Source organism: Ceratina calcarata, unplaced genomic scaffold, assembly GCF_001652005.2.
Source record: "Ceratina calcarata isolate Rehan_Ccalc_2016 unplaced genomic scaffold, ASM165200v1 scaffold107, whole genome shotgun sequence".
Classification (NCBI taxonomy): Eukaryota; Metazoa; Arthropoda; class Insecta; order Hymenoptera; family Apidae; genus Ceratina; species Ceratina calcarata.
This window is the reverse complement of record NW_017131600.1, coordinates 235369-257088: the sequence shown is the minus strand read 5'-3', so window position 1 is coordinate 257088 and position 21720 is coordinate 235369. Positions and strand designations below refer to the sequence as shown.

Here is a 21720-nt window from a genome sequence, read left to right as displayed (position 1 = left end):
GTAGAAATCATATATACGATCAGAATTATTTGTACGGTTATGCGAAATTTTTAATTTTGTATCTTACGCATTCCATTCAGGTGATACGTTTTAATGTCAATGTGCGTATTTTAACAGTTGGGAGAAGTAGGAGGCTATGAAAAATCGGTTAAATATTGACAGATAAATCTTCATAAAGCAAACCGAACGAGACCAGAGTTAGCTTCTCAATTGAGATCGTTTGTTCGAAATTATGGTACATTTCGTTCAATCGGAGCAAGTTTTTCCACTTCAATGAAAGGAAACGAATTAATCCTGTCCTTTCAACAGGAACATTCCGAATATTATATAGCGACATTTGTCAAACTCTGCACGAGTATATGCGTGATCAATTTTATGCTTGTCAAGTACAGAAAAGTTTGAGCGGATATATTTTGCTTTGAACTCAGTTCTACGTTAGCGTGACTAACTAATAGTCGAGTATATCGTAAATTGGAAAGCTAACACGTCCTACGTCGCACAAATACTTAATTGATGATCCACGAATATCAGATTAGAATAAGAATAGAAAATACTCAACGAAATCGTTTCGTTTTACAACGACTTTTTCTAAATATCTAGTTATATAAATATATGTTTTACTATTCGTTTATTGTTCATTGTGATCTATCAGTCATAAGTTCAAAAAATGAAAATGTAAATTAGCGATCAGATCAAATTCGATGAAATCCTTTCAATCATTATTACATTCATTACAAAAGTGAACATTTGTGAACATTTTGTTCGTCGTTGGTACGAGCTAATAAAGTAGACAAGCATCAAGCGAAAGGCATAAACAGCTGAGAAACAAATAATGTGAAGAAACAATGGACTATTCGCATGCTCAGTACATTTATAAACAAAATATTACTGCAATCAGTTGGCGCGAACGAGCCGGCGCAGTGACCACCATAAATTTATTCTCATTGGTCACGGTCCAGAACGTCTCGTGCAGAAAGGAAACGCATTAACAACGAAGCTATCCCCCTTATTATTGTCTTAAGGTGTCTCGAACGTGATCGGTCGGAAGGGAACGAGTTGAACGAGCCGCGGATGCAAGACGGAGACGAGTACCTTTGACGCTGACGCGGAGGAGAAAGACCGAACGCAGGTTTCGCGCGTAGGAGCCAACAATTTATTGCCCATCGGCCGTCGTAGTTGCACAAGGCGATGCGTACGTAGGCTTTAAAGGTCTACGAAACGTCGGGTCATTACTTTCGGTGATTACCGTCATTCCTTGATTAGAAGCCCTTTTCAATCTCTCCTCCACCTTCGCTCACCCCTACCCGCTTCAAACCACGATGAGTGTACCGGACTAGATCAGATGTCATTGAGGAATTGATACATTCTCATGTACATATGCATGTATTATTTAGAAATTGATTTTGTTTTGCATCTTTTATATAATTTCAGTATTGTTTCTGAGGATTAGGCGAGAGTTACTTGAAAATTCTGAGAAAGATGAAGATCTGAGATTGGTCACAATGCATTGAATTTCATGATACCCTTGAGAGGATGAAAATGAGACGCAAAACGAGGAAAAAGTAAGGCCGGCGGCGGAGAGGAGAGCATTTTGAAATTCGTGGTGATAATTTATACGAATGGAGGTCTGGGGTGCGCAGCGGTCCCGGGACCCTTCGTCACGATAAGATTGGATCGTCAGGGGTCTTCTACATGGATATACCCAGACACCTAAGTACCGGATAACAGGGCCTCACAAAAGAATAGTGGTACTTATTCGCTGGACAGAATCGACGTTTCCCTTGTATCTCAAAATTCGATTTACGATCGGGTTCTATCTATTAAAGCAAAAGTAATCCGTTGACGATACCGACGATGCATACGTATGCGTGTGCTCGTGTGTACGTTTAAGAGAAGTCGGTCCCTGAGGAACGCTTCGTATCAGTGGCTCCCAAAGCTGGGGCTAATGGGATCTCGTTTTGACTTCGACCTCGATGTTGCTATATACGTTTGAAAATTCCACAGTATTATTTGTCGTCGTGATTCGATTTAATTTGACAAAGTTAAAAGCAACCAGTTCCGATAGATGTATTTTTATTACAGGGCTGTAAGCTTGAAAGTCACTGAATGACTATTCTCGCGCTGACAAGTCTGAAATGAAACAGTATTTTTAAATATCTTTCTAATTTATCGTCCGAAATGCAGCAGTTCTTATGTTTAAGAAAAATTGCTTAAGCATGTGTGTAATTCAATTGTAGCGAATCGTTTTGGGTTCACTATCGTTGATTCCATTGACAGTACAATGTACAGAAGAGAATGGGAAAGGGGAAGGGTGCAGTTGCTAGCCGGTCCGCTGAAACGTTTTAGCCGGACAAAAGGATCCAGCCTCTATATAAGCAGGAAAGCTCGATGTTGTTTCATAAAGATATGGATTTATCGCCAGACCGACCAAAAGGGTTTCGCCGAGCGACGCGTCGAGCTGGTCCCGACGAAAATACGAGCCTTTAGCTTCAACACCTTGCCGCGTGGCGACGATTCAACGATGTCACACATTACCCATACGCGGATACCTGGACCGGACATGGCTATTCTAAAATTAAGTTTCATTAACGGCCACGGAGTGTCTCCGTTTCCAATACAAAGTCGATTGATCTCCGGGAATACTGAATCTTTTATGATACCGCACCGTGATTTTTAGAGCACCACGTTTTACTGTCATCGCGGTATCAATTCATTTTCTTTACACACCGATCTAAAAAATATGAGAGATGTCTGATTTTTTGCCAATATCCGATACTTATGCTCAGGTACACTATCAGTTGCTCGGTTCGAATTATGTGTGGATCAAGTATTGCGTTACACGAGTTAAGCGTCAATTTCTTCTTACCATACAGTAAAACCATGATTCTTTTTATAAGAAACAATATTAAGTACGCTTGTACGTTAGCTTGGCTTAAGTTCACGTTACACGTGAATTATTTATTCAATTATAAAATATTGAAATCGAGATAGACTTGCTTTCCTACTATTTATATTTTCGTCTATATTGTCGGTTACAGACAGATTCGCTTATCATAAATCTACGTTGAATCTATGCTATGTCTGGATTAGGTATTATGTTACATCAGTTAGCGTCAGTTTCTTCGGTCTAGACTCCAGACATTGCGCGTAACAAGATGACATCCTTCCTTATTCGATTCGTGGCGACTATAAACACTCGCGAATACACGGAGCAACATTTTTCAGATTTTTGCTACAATGCTATTTGAATTAGATCACATTTTTATTGCTCAAAATTTTGTGACTCCGTCACAGACTAATCATCTAGTCTGCTACATATTCTCGATTCCATTTATACTTAATTACGTATCAATTGCACGATGTAATAGATTACAATTTTATTTCAATAGCACATAAGTTTAATCTGAAAATGCATTACGCTGGAGAATGCATTTGACAAGATTTACTAGCCAGTACAATATCTACCGATTTCATATCGAGCTGCCCATTCATTGACTTCTTTTTCCTAGCGAATGAATGTAGTTGCCCTTTGGCTGGCGCAATGCTTCCTCTACGGACGCGGAGGATGCTGTGTCCGGGGTCAAGTGTGACCATTCGATAGCCGGTGCACGCAATTCCACGACCAACATGCAAGTAAGACGATATGCTATGAATACTATGGAGATTGTTAATATGAGGCGGTCAAAATTATTTATTCTACAGTTGGTACATTATTATTATCTTCTCAATCGATTTTATTTGTGTTTAAATCAGTGAATGTTGTATATGAATGTATAACTACTCCTTTAAATTAAATTCGGACTGGAAGTATTCTTCGGCACCTGGCGACTTGTTACGTTACCTTTCATCTTATTATCCTATCGTGAAGCAGCGGTGGCGCACATACTCATTAGTCGAACATAAAGTACAAGTTCGCAAGTTCAGATAAGCAGGGACACGCTCGACAAACCGTAACAGCAATGGGGTTGAGAAATTTCTCATGTCGAAATTTTATCACTTGCAACAATGTCTTAATTTGTGCTCATGTACACATTACAGCATGTATAGTTGTATCTAGTTGTATCATATAGTTGTTAAATTGTCAACGTCACTCGTAGCTCACCGAAGAATCATTTACGACTATTCTTCGAAAACGAATATCATACGCTACGTCCGAATTAATTGTACATTATTTCTCATGCTGTAATATATTTTATTCAGTCTTAAAGACATCTTAAGATAACTTTTATTAATATTCATAAGACTGTTTCCTTCGACGAAACCTTGTATAGTAGAAATCCCATGTCAAACAGTTTAACATTGAGATTGAACATCTCGACTTTTAATTACGTAACGAGTATTCAATTTTTTAATACACGCAAAGGATATTTAAATTATAACATTTATTGTAAGTTTAAAAAAATTCAGTAATGAGACAGTGTCATAATACCAACAACTTTCATAGATTCAGTCTGCTATTTAGATGAACGATGGACGAATCCGTCTGTCAATAAAATCGATAAAAATTATTAATGAATAATGCTGTTTGCCTCGAATGTATTTCGCTGCAAAAAGTGACACAATGCAATCTCCGATGGTTAAAAACTACAAATGGAGCCAAAGTACACTTGAACTTGCCGAGCATCATTCTCCTTGTTTATAAGCTTGATTAGCGAAATACTAACTACTTATGTCAACAAATAGTCTTTCGCTTATCCTGAAAAATATGTTTTTAAGTTATGTCACTTTTACAGCGTATACACGCATCTCGCCTAACTCTACTATTAAACATACACAATAACTGGAGTGATAACTGCTTAATAACGAGTATGGTATCGTTACGGCGGATAAGCACGAGCAATATGATAGCATCGCGGCCTGTGGATACCCTTTAGTCTGCTCTCTGTTTCCGATAATGTCTCTTAATTAACTAAATTATGGTAATTGCTAAAACAGGTCGTGTTCAGGCGTTGGAGGAGGAGGAGTAGAAGGAGGAGGAGCAGCAGGAGGAAAGAGGGGTGGGGAAGTTTCAGCCTCTCTTTTACAGGGTATACATGTCTTATTTAATGTAAATGAAGCATTATACAAACGCGCAATTATTACCGCGCCACACGTATAAAGTACTTATTTTCTTACCAAGCTACCATTACCCGAGACGCCAACCTTAACGCTAACTATCAAATAAACATGCTCCTTCGAATCAGATCGCTATATGTTCATACCTATAGCACGCTGCAACGTCCAATTGTATCCCTAGCCTCGTTCTGCTTTCGACGGGCTTAACGACCGAAAAAGAGTAGGCTTCGTGCTCGTTTCATTCCCGCTCGTTGAGTCCCCAACGTTTCCTCTCGGATCACCTGACTTCTATCGATTTATCATGTACAACGTAATCACGCCGTTTAATAGAACGATCAAGGTAACGATCGTCTTCGGTCTCACGGGCTGCGTAATAGTAATTATTTAGAGTCTCGTTTGTTGAATGCTTAAACAACTTCTTTGCTCTCATCTCCGTGAGACCTCACAGGTAAAACAATCATTCATCGCTAATATTTATATAAATGAACCGCCATTGGTCAGGGTTTTCATTTTATCCATTTATTAGATCAACGATGAATTTCTTATTTGTTCTTTCACCTGATACAACCGACTGTATTTACTTATGCGTTGATCGAATTAATCATTGGAAATTAGTAGTCTCTGTAGATAAATCCAGACGAATTTCTCACTAGCTCGCTTATGTAAATGAACAAAGCACTATCAGGAATGAAAAAAATATAATTTGTAAGAAAGGATAAAGCAGCTAGCTCAATGCGCTTAATTTATAGATGTGTTTGCGTAAGAGGCAATTAAACGCGACAAGCCACGGATAACGGGATGAATTAGGATGAAAACGGTGAGGATTAACGAGCGTGAAAAGACGATACGATGAACGTCGAAAGGGGTTTCGATTTCCACTCGTGGCACCCTAGCGTCCGCGCGTGTTTCACGCGCAGACTAATGACCGGGCCTACGGGACCTTGGGCAATCATGAATAATCGAAATATCTCGATAAAACGGAGAGACCAAGAATCGAGACCCGTGCATTTACGAGGCTCGCCTGAAACTTGTTTCTATACTCTAGCCTAGTCGATTCAGTAGGCGACACGAGGAGCAATAGATCGTACGAGCCGAAGGAGAAAGAATAAATTAGCGACACCGATGGAATCGTAAACCTCTTGACTTTCATGGATTCGGCGGTTCAAAAGGGGGGAACACAATAGACGCGCTATAAATTATATTTTACAACTCGTCATAATTGTTCGCTCGTTGGACCTCGGGACAGGCGAGGGACTATGAGACGGGTTTCGTAACCTCCATGGTTCAATAAACGCTCTGCGAAAAAGAGCTGTCAAATCCCGTAGGCTATTTGCGTGAAAATTGATGGGATCCTCTGCTACTGTGAGCTTAGAAGAGACACGTGTTCTTTTAGAAGCGAAACATTTAAAAAAAAAAATAGTAAAAACTACATTTTGCAATGGTTCAAAGTTTCGAAATAAAATAGTCCTTCACGGAATAAATGTATACTAGCCAAGAACTGTTAGGTTTCTATTTAATTATCGTGACAATTTCTGTTTTTACGATCTTGCATAGATTGAATCTCAATAAACATATTAAAAAACACGACTAGTTGTGTTCCGAGTGTCATTTTTTTTAATAACCCTCTGATTTTCCTGAATGGAGACAAGGTGAACTCTAGGCGTTTCACTTGATAACTATGATGCGTTTCAGAGAACAGCTTCAAGAGAGATACGTTTCAGGAATCATCACGTTATACAGGAAAAAGCTGAAGAGGAAAACGAGAAGGGAACAGAGAGGAAAAGAGAAAGCAGTGATAAAATCGCTGTCGATGTGCTGGGCGCCTCTCTTTCGCCACTGTGCACGCTACTCCCTGTACGTACTGAAATCCATCGGGGGTGTAAAGTGTAAACGATCCGAGCATCGACGTCCCGATATTGCGCGAACCATAACCTGTCGTTTCGATTAATCGGAAGTGTTAGCGCTTGAGCAAGAGAAGCCTCTTGTTTCTGACTTTTTAAGAAAATGTAAGAATGAGAGAGAGGGAGGAGGAGAAGACAGGGGAGAGTAAAAGGTTTTCTCCTCTCTTCGAATGTACGACGACAAAATGCACAGGTACGTGCATATATACGTACGGTTAAGTATATGTATATAGCGGTAACTGCGGGAGGCAAAGCGCGGGTAGGACTCCGGTTGGCTGTAAAGTATAAAGCATTAAAGCGTTAATCTCACCGGTGGACAAGATAATGCCTGGAGTCGGCTTCGTGTGAGGAGCCTTTGAGTGGCTATTTATCTCGAGTTTAAATCGATTTGTATGCTAATCCACCCGGAGAAATCCGCCTGCGTACATAAAACTGAAGGAGGCCTACAAAACTCAGCCTCCATGAGATTCCAGATATATCCCTGACTAATTAGGCCCACCGCCGCCCTGTTCGTGCTCCCCCCCTCTCCTCGCCCTTCCTTTTCCATACAGGAATGCGCTGTCGTCCCTTTTTCGATGATATCGACCCCCCACCCAACGGAATTTGCCGTCTCTTCCTGAAGAAATCGTCGTCTGTTGTTCGCCAAAGCGTATACGTAAAACAACGATCGTTTCGGGCGACCAAGTGAAACAGAAACCCGACAGAGTCCGACTGCTTTTTCGTTTATGAAAACGATTCACGCGTTCTTAACTCCTTCGCTTTTATCCTACCTCTATCTCGTTTCGAAATCTTAAACGTCTGCTAAAAAGAAATCGCGATACATGAGCTTCCGCGGGTTGAATCAATTGCGAAAATTAATACTTTCGCCGTTATGCGCATTACAAAAATCCGTGGTATCAGACTTTTTTCAAAAAACGATCTCAAGCGTACATTTAAGATGCAAACCTAGGAGAAATTCTAGTGAAGGATTTTCGTCTAATCGAAACTCGGACGACCCGTGGACGTTCCATAAAGCCTAAAAGGTAAACTTGTTTGGTTGAAAGTGTTTGCCCCTTGGGTCGATGACCGTATCATCGATGCAGGAAAGCAGCTGCAGGTAACGATTTTGGATCACAGGTAGGTGCTCCGCTTTTAGATGGAAATTCGGTAAAAATTTCGGAGCCATGCGAGTCCGCCCCGTCGAGTTTTAGGAGCAACGTTATACGGAGATGTGTAATTTGAGGATATTATCGTTATCCCAGATTCTTCCCTTTCGGTTTATAATAATGTTGCTGCTGAACGATCGGATTAATTAGCGACATTTCTGCGAAGGGAAAGAGAGGATTGACGTACGCCGCTGTGATTAAGAATGAAACGGAGGCTTGATCCTGGCGAGGCGTGGAACGTGCAAGATCCCATGCCATTTTTGCCGTAAACAGATTCGGTGGGCGTGTTGTCTTCGGAATTAAAAGAAGAAATGCTTTGGAAGTCAGATTCGCCTCTGCCTTACTTTATTTCTCAGTTGTTGGTCGCTTTTACGGTCCCGAGTCCTCTTCGCGAGCATTAAACCTCGAAACGCTTTGATCTTTTATACTTGGTTCGCAGAAGCGCGATTCGATGAGCTTAAGTGGGCGAACGGGTCAGAGGACTCTGGGAACTACGCGTGTTGTTTCATGTGGCGCGAATAATAAACGCGGCCGTCTCTTTGTGGTTTTTTCGAGCAAAGTAATTGCAAGACCGTCGAGGGGAAATAAAATGATCGACAAGAATAAAAAATGAAGATCGTATTTAATAATCATAATTGTATATACAGAAAAAATAATGGCTTGGCAATATCTCTCTACGTATCGCTGATGAATCGAATGCAAATCGTTCAAATTGCAGTCGCCCTCGACTCGTGGATTGATCGATCGACTCAGACAAACAGACGTAGCCAGGATCACTGAACAAGCTACCTACTCTTGTCGGTACGTTGTTCTACATCGAGCAGCCGGCAACAACAATAGAGGAGAGTTTCGAAGACGCATGCGGCATTTTTCATGCCAAGGCGAACTGGATTCAGTTTCAAGATGGATTATGGTCCACCAGTGAGGCAAGTCTCATTGTGTTCGATCAGTATGGCGAAAGCCACCTGTTTCGCAAAACTCGGAGATGCCATTGCTGATCCGTATGATGCGTTTCGTCTCGTTCTATCGACGGATCGGGAAAATAATAAAATAAAACAAGAATGTAAACACATTTAAATACGTGTTTTTGCAAACATATACTATGGGTCCTTGCACACCGTATGCCTTATTCAGAAGTAGTTACATCGCGAATACGCTAACACCTAATTATCTGAATTATGCGTACACGACGCGACGGAATGATGGAGCACACTTGGCTGTTTTTCAAACATCGCGCTTAACCGATCAATAGATATTATTATTCTAATATACGTTTACCTCATTGTCATGTAGGTCGATGATTGCATTTCTATACATGGACTTTGTATCGCATACAAAAGATAAAACGTACAAGAGACAGTATAGCACTCTGCGTTTTTTACTTTTTAATATCTCGTTAACTCAAGTTCTGTTTAATATTGTTATTTCAATAAATTTACTAACTCATAAAAATGATGATCCTGATGGAGGCATGAGCAAGATCTGTGTTAATATGAACGAAATCATAAATACGATTCACTAACAATAGCTATTGAATATTGCTAGCTTCATTAAGGCGATACACGCCGACGCAAGATATAATGACATAAGTCATTACTGTACCTACTCGCGAAGGAAATCTCAGTTACACATAGTAATAAAAAAATCACTATACTATAAATACTTGCACGTATCACACAATTAGCATTGTATAAGTTATAACATCAGAATGTACGTAGTAGAATGACTCAGGAAACAGAGGACCCCGAAACAGAGTTTAAAAATAATTGAACGAAATGCTAATATAAATGATTTAGATATTATAAAGACTGTACATTATGAACAAGTGAAGAAAGAAGAATAGAAAAGAGAGGATGATGTGGGAGTCAATTAGCATACGCCGCGAACACCGATGGCGGGGAAGCGCGAAACGTCAATACGTGGCGTTTGTCTCGGGCTCGCGAGCTTGTCAGATTTGTATGCAAATTGCTAGACGTGAAATGAATATACCGTGGTTTAAAGGATTTCATTTTGAGCGTTTACGAGTCGCTAACGTACGTAGCGTCGACAAGCGAAGCAGCGTTTGCTTGAAGCGCGGGGCGGACGTACAGCCACCGAGACCGAGGAGAACGTTGAGCGTAACTCAACGGCGATCGTTGAAGAGCACACGAGAAACAAGCGAAGAAGATTTACGACAAGGGAAATATATACCTTCCCGGCCGGCGCTGTCTGCCGGCACAGGAGAATTCCGTCGCAGAAGAATGAATAAGAGGGATGCAGACCGACTGTAGCGTTGCAGGGGTTGCAAACTTGCTCTCCTTTGTGACGTAGCGCGTAAAGGATTTAACCCTCCGATTCTACCCGGCGAAATTCACCAGACTACGACGACGACGACGACGACGCTTCTTCTCGCCGACTTTTAACCGACGCGACGCGGAATCGCGGGTGTCGCAAGTTCTTCTTCTTTATTTGTAATATATCTTGCCATTTTACTGGGAGAATATCATTCTTTTAAATTCTTAGGAATAAATGACTCACGAACACGTATTGTTCTTTTAACTAGTTTCTTCACGATGAAAGAGTAAACACATGCATGTACATGATTGTCTTCCAATGTGAATGTGTATTCCTCTTTTCTTTTTATTAAGGTGCTAAATATACGTGCATCATTGCCTTCAATCATTAATCATTTCCGCTATTCCAAGAAGCAATGTGCATGTATTCCATGCGCAATTTTAATCTTAATTGCAATCGACGAAACTTTTCGCAGTTATTCATTTTCACTCATGAAATTCACTCGAGGCGTCGAAAAACTTCAGATTTCTAAATTCAATTATTCGAATCGAACCGTTTTTATCCACGGGACAAGCAGATAGAAAGTGTCGACAATGTATTCGGATGATTTCACCGGCGTGTTGTGTTTCCCTCGCTTCTCCCCGTCTTCTACACGGATCAGAAAATCCGTGTGACCACTCGTCGGCGGATCTCGCAGTTTTCAGCATCCGCGCGCGCGAAAAATTGCCGGCGAGTTTCTAACGTCGACTCCGGCGAGCCATTTTCAAGCCTCTTCGCGACCGGAATGACTTGAGACTCATTACCATGCCGCGTACCCACGGTTTTGTGTCGTGTAACTCTGGGACCAACTCCTCTAGAACGCTCGCGGGCGCGTGAAATACGCGCGGGAGCCCAGGCAGTGCGTGTGCGAAACTGAGGCGGCCGAAGACGCGATGGCTAAAGAAAAACAGAGGAGGGAAAGAAAAATCGCAAACGAAATGGTATTACATTACTTCTTTCTAGCTTAAAGCGTGCCACTAGCAGGTTTAATACAACGCAGTCACTCCTTGTAATTAAAATAGTGCTACTGATGGTGAAAGCCTAAGAAAGTGAGAGATGCTTGAACAAACGTCAAATATGACACATATCAACAATTGTCGACCTAATTACTTCAGAGTACTTGTGTATTGTTTAAACCATATTGTTCTCTTTAATTAAAGTGTTTTATTCAACCGTTTCTAATTTGTTATGGTACATTAAGGTGTTCAGAGGAACACTTTTTGGAGTAAAGTAAGAATATCTTCATAGAACTTTTGACTAATTGAGAAGCGAGGAAGTGTGTATGAGGAAAGATGTGGAACTTTGACGCTTCTATACCGTTTCTGATTCACCTCGATGTTTCATTCACGACTGGAGTGACTCAAGTGTAACGATCCATCGTCCATCAAGAGAATACATTTTCACCAATTAAAAGGAGGAAAGAAAAGAAGTAAAGGTGACAGAGCGGAGAGGCACGGAGCCACAGGAGGTGCCCGATCCGTTCTGGTGGCTTTCGTTCAAACATTCGCGAGACGTGGGTTCAGGTTCCAGGAACGCGGAGGCCTCGGGACTTTCTTGCCCTCTCCTCTCCTGGTATCTGGCTGCCGGACGTTTTACGACGCTTGCCGCACGGCCATAAATCGTGCAACGCGGACCGATTTATACATCGATATCGGTGCACTTAAGTATACAAATGTGCCCTTAATTGGACTGTCTCCTCCCGTGCGTACTATAAAAGCGGTACTTCACTCGCCACCCAAATCACTGCTGACAGCAGCTCCTTTTAAGTTGGAAATATGGCCACTAAAGGTGGCCACCGTTCTCCGTGCCAAGGAAAAAAATCATTGCGATTCGCAGGGAGTAAGACGTGGTTGTTTAAAAATGTGTTCATTTATGCCACATCGTCTCCTTTATGTCAACGTGATAATTTCCATCCAAAGCAAGAATACATAAACGCACAAATGTAAAATATTCTGTTAGTAATCAATATTAAATCATAAAAATTTGAGACTACTTCATAACGATTGATAGAATGGAGAGGAAACTACTCCACAAGAATTAATAAAAGATCTTGAGAAAACAACAGAATAACAATTTATATAGGTGATTCGAAAATAGAAGACAGTTCCGAGAATTATGCACAACCGGGATTAGATAAATTAATTATTACGTCTTGTTATATTAATAGCCAGTTGCAAGGATATCAAGAATTAAGTTTCTGCTCGCGATCAAGACGTGTAATTAGCAACACTGATTAATAATTTACTACCTCCGTGAACCCGGGCTCAGTTGACGGTCGCCCCATGGAGTGCATGTTTTGTCCCAGAACACGTTACACATACATATGTATATTTGATAAAGTTGAAGTTCGTTATTGAAAAAATGATGTGAATCACGATAAAGGGAACATAAATGCTGTGGCACAGGGAATTAAGGGGGTAGACTCCGATGGCAGCGCGATAAGGCAGACTGTCAATGTTACCCACAAAATTAGTCGAAAAAATGGGTTTAGGGGAATAGACTTTTCGTCCTTGTATGAGAATAAAATTCGGCACGAACTTTCCGGACGACCCAGTATTTTGTTTTAAGGAAAAATACTGTTTCGCGTTTATTACGTAGTCATTACTCATCAATTACTACTAATTTCTGAACAGCGTCAATGATGTACTGTAATTGTGTAGGCATGTACTGAGACGCCGAACATTACAGTAGCATTGTTTTCTAATTACAATCGACAACGATCAACGTATTAAGAAAATTTCATAGGAAACATCAGCGAAGCATTAAGGAACGAGCACAATGACATTAGCATATTTGTGAATCTCCTGGCGCTTGATTCCAGAGTAATTTCCTGCTCGTCATCTAACGCGGTGACGCGGCTGATTCAGCCGCAGCTACCGTACGCACAAAAACGGATTCATCTAAGAAAGTCAAGCGAGCGGACGTCCCTCAAGACTATAGCAATTTCATCAACGGTCGTTTCTTAATTTGTCACTTCTTAGTCGACTGACGATTGAAGAAAAGTGTATGTAAATTACGGTTCATTACTCTTGAAAATTGCAAATTCTTATTCTATAAGGGGAATATCTTTTGGAATCGATTTCAGCGACGATCTCCGCGTTGATAGCTAGTGCACAGGTTGTTTCGCTTCTCGCGGTTCTGTCCCGCGATCGACGTGTTATATTATAAACGTGACCGAACGGAACCGGGCAATATTTCCACCGGGGCAGAAATCGGCCGGGCGGCCGATCACGTGCGCCTGATAACAGGTCGAGTTCGACGATGTTTGTTCACATCGACGTGTCTACAATGGAGCGACGCCGCTCCGCGGAACGATTATCGACGCTCGACAATCGAAGGATTTATCGTTCCATTTGCCGGTCGCGGTTTGGCATCGAATTCGCGGGACTCACGATTCGTGAAACGAAACGAAACGAAACGGAGATCCGAGGGGAACTCCTTACACGTCGTTCGACGACACGAAGGAATCGTTGCAGCCGTTGTCGTTGCGCAGCGTGCCGATTCCTCTTCACTTATCGCGTTCGCTTTATTAGGAGATACCTTTCGACAGATACTCCGCCGGCCAGGCCACGTTTTTGCCACATTAAACCAGAACCCGAAGAGGAAACTGGAAAGTTTCTTCCTAACAGAGATCGTCCTCTTACGATCGTCTCGCTGGTTGGACGACGACGTAGCCTGCCGGCTTAGAAATCGTGGAAATATCGCTTGGGACTCACCGTCAGTTCCAGCTGGTTGCTTCCGCGAGACAGGAGCGTCGAGGATCGCGCGAATCATCGATCACAACTGTTCGTCCGCATAATCGGTCGGTTGTTTCGGTCGGATCACGGCAGATGATATCACCTGTTTCGTACGACACACGAAACTTCTTCCAGGATCGGCTCCGCGCACACTGAACCCGAGATCACGCACGCTCACGGATTATTACCTTTCGAACCGGTCGGATCGTTTGCACTGTGCGAGCACCAGTTTAGAACTAATTGAGCAATCATCCAAACCCACTGTGTGTACTGGTAAGCCGGTCTCCGAGGACGTGACACTAGAAACAATCACGATTCCAAGTACGAGAATCCGTTGTTTGTCAACGAGACACAGCACTGACCACGGAACGCAACAATGGACACCGGTTGTTCACTTTGACTCACATGCCGATGACAACCGGACCGCGGACGGTTCAATCCGTTCGGAGTAGATGTGCTTCGTAGAAAAAAAGGACCGATTAGAAACGCCGGCCTCGGGAAACAAAAGCAAAGGGAACGGGGGACCGGGAACAGCGTTCAAAGAACCAACGGAGAAGAAGAATGGGAGGAAAAAACAGATAAAAAGAAAGGGTGACACTGGTGGTTCGGCCGGCGATACGAAATGCCAGGCGTGGTCGAACACGAGACGTCACTTAGCACCGAAAATTCCGCCTAGACTCTCACTGACTAACTGATTTCCGTTTCGATCGGCGATTTCTTCTCGTAGCCGCCTGGATCTCATCGGATCCGGCACCGATCCGCCACTTGGAAAAGGCACGAAATAACGAGGACGATGGTAGCGGCGACAGACGCGCGTGCAAGGGAACTGACGTTCCAGAACAATTAACCCCAAAGTCTAATCGATTTAATTAGGCGTCAAGCATAGCCTCTTTCCGATCAATCCTGCCCATCTCGTCCGTCGAGTCCGGAGACCTCCTTCTCTTCCTCCCGTCATCGGGTCCCCTCGATTCTAATCGACCAGTCGACGTCTTCTTTCTCTGTGTCCGGGACGGAGAAATCGAGCGGCAACGGGGACGAAAGCCACCAGGAAACGAATCGATTGAACCTTTCTTTGTGAATTTAGACTGCTCGGGCCCTTACTCCTTTCCTCAGATAATTCAATGTTCTTACACGATCCCTAACGATGCTCAAATTATAATTTACGGACGACTGGTTACAGGGTTCAACATCCAACTGTACTTTACTCACTTTCTTCCTACTAACTGAATAGTTGTCATACACAATTTTAAATCACGTTCGATCGATCTTTGCTCCTGATCGATTAAAGTGTAGCAACGTGAAAACTGTAAAACGGATACGAAACGAGAAAACGCACTGGCGAATGATTGAAACGGGGCGGCAAAAAGTAGAGTACAATTTGCGGCGGGTGCAGTAGCAATTTCCCACGTGTTCAGACGGGCGGGCCGCCCCGTGCGCTTGCTGTCAGAGGGCGCAGCGACGCGACGACGGTGCGCTGCGTCCCGTCATCCTTTGACCCGAGATCGCTTTGGAGTAGCTCGTCTGTCGCGCGCGAAATGCACCGGCTAGCTGTCGCGGCGCGTGCACTCTCAGGTATCACCGGATTCGCTGCCAGCGAGAGACCCGTCGACGATTTTTTCGGGGGCGGTCCGACGTTATTTCGGCGCGGCACACGGTCGAAGCACGATATGTCCGCGAGACACGGTGGGGACCGGCGCGAATGGGCCTCGAACGATGACAATGATAATGATATAACAATAGCGTGCGTTCTCCACTGGTTCAGATCTTACACTGAAGACCAAGGTACACATACACATGTGTGTCGGCCGGGCCGGCAGGTAGAAGAAGGAGGCAGAGGTAGGAGGAGGTGAAGTGTGGCTCCAGAGGGAGGGGAGCCTGCGCGCTCTTGTACACCGGTCCCACACAATCGCCTGCCCCGGCTTCATACATAGGTCCCGAAGCTTACTCTCTCTCGTGCGGAATCAGCGGAGCTCTCTTGCGCGCGGCGTGACTAACATGCTTTCCCTGTACGTATACGCTTGGACGGGACCGTAGGAACGATGTGTGCGTTTTTCGTTCCATACGTACATACGTATCGACGCTAGTAAGTCGTGTGTACGTACGCGCGTCGCGAATGGACCAGAGTGGAACGTCTCCTGCGTTCGTGCAAGTATCTATCTTATTTCAGCTACCTGCTCCGGCATCGGTGTGCGTACCTGCGTTCGTGCGTATGTACCTGCTTGTAGTACGGGCACGCGTGAGCGATGGAAAGAGAGAGACGCGCTCGCAGGTGTAGTATGTGTGGCTACACGCAAGGAGACAACGCCATACCGCTCCACGCACACAGACGTATTACAGCATCGGGCCCGGAGCTCGCCTCGTCCCACCACGGCACCTCGCCTCACTTACATACGATACGATACGAGCGAGCCACAAGGCAGGCAGGTAGCGCACAAAACTAAAGAGACTCGGAGAACCCGTGGCGAGATAGTGACGGAGTAAGAGGGAGAGAAAGAGGTCCGAGAGACGCAGGTTGAACGGCGCGGAGGGAGGATGGAAAAAGGAGAGAGCGTCGGAGACAAGGTACGTATAATCGACAGGATGGAGTGAGAAGGGTGAGCAGAGAGAAAAGAGGGAGCCAAGACTAACCACTGGCGAGGTAAGAGAAGAGAGTGACCACAGTGGGAAGAGACGGAAGGAGAAGAAAACGGCCTGTGGGCCCGAGTTAGGTGGAGGGGTGCGTGTGCTCCGTTGCTGGTGCTGCTGATGCTGCTGTTGCTGTTTAAAGCCGTGAGTACGCACGCTTTAAGGCACTCGTGCGAGTACTATCTCCCTTCTCTCTCCGGCCATCGCCTGACCAATCTTCTAGAACTTCTGTTTTGGGGATGAAAGTGGGGTAACCGCGGACTCGGGACGTATCAGTAACCTCTGTTCATTGATCGAGCTCATTTGAGGTCAATTACGCGAGGACTTGCGAAACGACTTTGAACCGATTCCATTTGCTTTCCTTTATGTCTCAACAGGAAAATCATTTTTTATCATTACATATGTAATGATCTCGGACAATGTAGAAACTGTTATATTGTATGATAATTTCCTCAATACACGAACCAGCTTATAAATGCAATATGCTAAATAAATTTCGCCAATACCGTGTATGGCCCGATTAATAAAAAAATCCGTCAATTCCCAAAGACTTGCGTCTTTTATCGTGGACAGGGATCGATAAAAACGGACAAACCGTGTGTAAGAAGGATTAAGACGCGCGGAGTGGACGATCGAAGCACCGGAGTCGGCTGTCTCGTTTCCATCGACCGAATTACCTGTCATCTCTTCTTATCTCAGACAATCCGTTCATCCGTTTCTCCGGCTCTTGTTCCTCGTCTCGAGAGAGAAGACGTGCTGCTCTCGTTTCATTCTTCGTTCGTTTTGCTCCTCTTTCGCCGCCGCGCCGATCGCTGTATGCACCAGGGAGAATCGTGAAATTAATTGAATCGATACACCGTACAACGTGGGCAAAAATAAACGTTCCTCATTATAATCTTGGTAACTCGAATATTCTGATGTTCGAGTCTATACTTAACATATTTATCGGAGTTAAAAAACTTTCTGATTCTAGGACGTAATTAAAATATCTAATTATATTAGAAATTAGATTGTATTGAACGTGGTTCACGCAAAACAACGACGAGTGCGAACAATAGCAGTGGCACCGTTACATAAATCGAATTACTCAACAGACCGAGTCATTACACAAGTGTACTTGCGTGCGTCGATGGTACCAAAGTGATTTGTTTGCGCGCAATTTAGAACATCTGTGTGTACGACCTTCATCGGCCGATGCGTAGACATACTCGTGATAATAGCTCTGTCAAATCTCCGTTGCAGAACTTGGACAGACCATTAGTTTTTCCTTCAACCATTTAAACCATGCTGGGAAGCTTTTTTTATAACAAAAAACCTAGAATAGATGTTTAGGTGACTTCTTTTAACTGAGACACCCTGTGTAAATAACTATCTCTGGTATTATGTTTGGCTGTACATAAGGAGACGTCTCTTGAAAAAAATAAAGAAATCAGGCCAACAGGCCAGGGAGGGTGTTTGATTTATCGTTCAGTTGCGGTCTGCGCGGATCGAGGTGGCGCGATCGCGCTAGCGGCCGTTGCGCCACGTCGCGTTCCAATTTTGACTTCCAGTGCATAATGAATCGGTATACAAATCTTCGACTAAGGATCATAACTCATTCGTGCGATATCGTGTTCTCACGCGTGGTCAATCGGACGTACCGTAGAGATCGTGGTGACGCGTCTCGCCCCAAACACGTGCGTCAGGGACACCAAATACCAAATCGCGGCAATTAAAACTGCCTATGCTTTTGCGTGTACTTGTTGCGTTCAAACGATGCTTGCATACGAAAAGAAATATGATTTCGCAAAATTATTTAATTATTTGTACGACTTTTATGAATAAAAGATGTAGTTCTCTGTTGCATCTCTCACAATCGTCTTAATTATTCTCCTGTGTATCATAACAAATATTGAAGACCTCAGGATGATATTCCCTTCGTCAAGTTTGCTCACTGTGTTACTTTTGTCTCAATCTGTACGCTCGCTACAAAGAAACGGAACAGCGTGGACAGGCGAAAAAAAAAGCGATCAACTCGAAGTGACATGAAATATGTGATCGCGTCCACGTAAAAAAGTATCGGCCCACCATCGTCCCTGTTAAGTGTCCGCGAAACCCACTCGCGACCGGGTTTCCTCTAGCTGTGTTTCGTAGTCTTTTGCGTCGCGAGCCGAGGAGATTTGAGCTCGTCCGGGGGAACCCGGCGTGATTAATGATCGCCGGATCGAGAATCCGTGAAACGAGAACCGAGAGCACCACGCGAAGATCCCTCACCACCTGTGCCTGCGATCGTCCGAGCCTCGACGAACAAAACGGAGAACACGACTCTTACCAATCCTTTAACCGGTCACTGAAGGAAACTGCCTTTTTCGCGGAACGATGGTTATACGTTCAACGTTTTATGATTCCGAAGCACTTTTTACGTCAACACCTACCCGGTTGATCCAATAATCGGGCAGGGACGCGAGGAGGCTTGAGGAGTGGAAGAAGAAGGCCAGGGACCGCGAAACCGGATAACGAATCCAGCAACACTCGCGTGTTAACGCGTACGCGCGCGTGAATCGCGGCACGATTATTAAAGCATTCGGGGGCGAATTTATCACGTGCTCGGTGGACATTAACTAGGCAAAGTGTCAAGGGCGACTGAGCTTGTTACGGCGCGGATGCTTCACTTTATCAGTGGACGAACATTGACGGGAAACCGTGAGAAAGAGAGATGGATAGGCAGATAGAAAGCGGCGCCTGGAGAGATGTTGACATAGAGGTTGGTCAGAAGTGAGGGAGAAAGACGGCGTAAGAGAGGGTGGGATCAGGGTGAGAGGGCGGAAGGGTTCGTTCGAAAAGCAGGGTACCCGTGTCCATTGACCGTAGGCACGCCAGTGTCGACCGCATCGATAATTCGATAAAGTGTCCTCACATTACCCTATTGATTGCTCCATTGTCCCGCGACGCTTTTCGCCGATGGGCCTCGTCGAAGCTTTCAACCCCGAAGGTTCAACGCTTTGCTTCCTCTTCCTAAGTCTCACCGCGGCGCGACGAACTCGTTTGTGTACACGATTATAACGATATTTCCATACGTACAGGGTTAGCTCTCTATCGATCGACCCGGCCATAGTCTTCGTTAATGACAGAACTGAGGACGCAAACGCTATTGAATTTTGGTTCCGTTTTCGTCTTGGCTACCGTATCAAGAACGGATCCGAAACTGTTCAAATCAAATGTTTCGAATCTCCACTTTAGAGTTATGCCGACTGTATTGTAGATCTGTGCCCAGAATTCTCGAGGAATAAGCGTGGAAATTGTACATTATTAAGGAATGGCTCTTATTTATAGATGCGTAACTAGTAGGTGTAATAAATTTCGACCGAATTCTTGTTCTCACCGAAATTTTGTGTTATATTTATCGGGGCTGGAAGTTGAAAGTACCGAAATATTTCTGTCAGTAACTATTCGAGAAAGAATCCGCTGATATTTATTAGAAGCTACTACGCAGAAATTCTCAGTATTTATCTATCGGCTCTCGTGGAACTTTAGTGCCACGCGAACCAACAGGCCGGATCTCCCGTGGAATCGACGATCGATTATACACGAGGAGGGTCTGGGAAGAGAGCTCGACGAGAGGGGCCCAGGCGAACAACACATGGAGGAGAGATCCGGAGCCTCTGCTGCATGCCTGAATCCTAATTGAATCGTCAGGATGCTCGACTACCGGCCCTTCTCTGGCCCGCTGACATCAAGAATGTGACAGACAGTCGGGCATCGTGCCCTTTTCACGGTCCCTCTGCGTCAAACCTCCGGCGAGCCGCCGTACGATTCCGATGTATTGCCCGTCGTTCCGTCCAGCTCATTTACGCATAATTTGCTATGCCATGATTTGGGTTTACGACGCGCGAACTTTTACACCACACCGGCAAAAGTAAAACGCCACCGATCCTTCCTCTTCCGCTGATTTACCTTCACTAGATTTTTTTACATGAGCAAATTCGAATGATTGAAAGGTGACGTGTAACTTTTTATAATTTAATCTTCGAATACGATTAATGCAATGTGTGTTACTTAATTGTGGATTTAAATAATTAGATGTAATTAATGTGCAAGTGTTTAATTTTAAAGGAAGCACAATGTTTGCATAAGCTTGTATGAGCCAAATACTGGAATGTAACAAATGTTTTTTAAGCGTGAAAGAACTAACTGATTTTGAGCAGTTACTCTTCGTCTTAAAGCAATGACATAAATTATGGTCATTAAGGTGGTGGGAAGGTACGAAACTAACAATTTTCGGTTTAACATGAAACATCAGCCGCACAAGGATACGTTTCTGGCCCCTAGGGAATCTTCTGACATTGGACTTGAGCTAAGCTTATCGTCGTGGTGTTTCTACCTGTTCTTGTGGGCGGAGCATGGCGTGCCATTCTATTTCAGCTCGGCTTTCATTCATAACTTGGGTTTTTAATAGCTTACCGCAGCAGCACAACGCGCAGCGCCTCTGGCGATATTCGAGGATAGCCCTAATTTCTTCGTTCCCGCAACACGACGCGACGTAAACCAAAAGCCTCCATGAATTCCGATTTTCGACGGCTACAATATTTGTATAATGATTCGCATTGTTCTTTTTCATTAACATTTTGCCAATGCAGCTTTCACGTATAGTTCTTTTTTCAAGAACTGAGAGGGATCATTTTGTTAATTTAAAGAAAAATGTATTAAACCTTCAAAATTAATCGTAGTTTATTCATGGACAATTTATTAATTAATCGTATTTTATTTATGGACAACGTGTATATCTATTATTGAATCCGACTCCGTGAAATCTTTTCAAAGGGACCGAAGTGCGATCTTATCAAAAAGCACATATTTCATTATAACGCATGAAGCCATACATTGCTAAATTGCGCCAGGTGCAACGGACAAATTGTGAATATTGTTAATTCCAAAATTTATCAAGATTAACACGACATTATAATT

At 43.6% G+C, this 21720-nt stretch overlaps 1 protein-coding gene across 2 annotated transcripts in view; it reads right to left on the bottom strand.

The window, feature by feature from the left end:
• The window catches only part of Sox102F (transcription factor Sox102F), a 282412-nt gene that overhangs the window by 145429 nt on the left and 115263 nt on the right, over positions 1–21720 (bottom strand). Inside the window, exon 1 of one of the 2 annotated variants that reach the window (XM_026819708.1) lies at positions 14131–15892. The exons of the other annotated variant lie outside the window; for it this stretch is intronic. The gene's annotated coding sequence lies outside the window, so the exon portion shown is untranslated. Of the gene's footprint in view, positions 1–14130; positions 15893–21720 lie in introns of those variants that run through there. 2 annotated transcript variants of the gene reach the window in all.